Genomic DNA, 234 nt, shown 5'->3' with positions numbered 1-234 from the left:
CATTTTCTTTGTGTGTGTGTATCTGTTACTCATTGTATGCAAAGTGTTTAGTTTCATAATAAACCCCCAAAAAGTTAATTATTAGTACAAATAAATAATTGCACACGTATGAATACATATCTAATTATTCGCACACATTCAAAGAAACCTGACGCCTACATACAAGTCTTCTTTAATGTTAATATATCACTGTCTAAAAATAGTGGAGGAGTCTTTCCGGTCACGACTTATCTG

This window comes from Gadus macrocephalus, chromosome 1, assembly GCF_031168955.1.
Source record: "Gadus macrocephalus chromosome 1, ASM3116895v1".
Lineage (NCBI taxonomy): Eukaryota > Metazoa > Chordata > Actinopteri > Gadiformes > Gadidae > Gadus > Gadus macrocephalus.
This window is presented reverse-complemented; position numbering follows the sequence as displayed.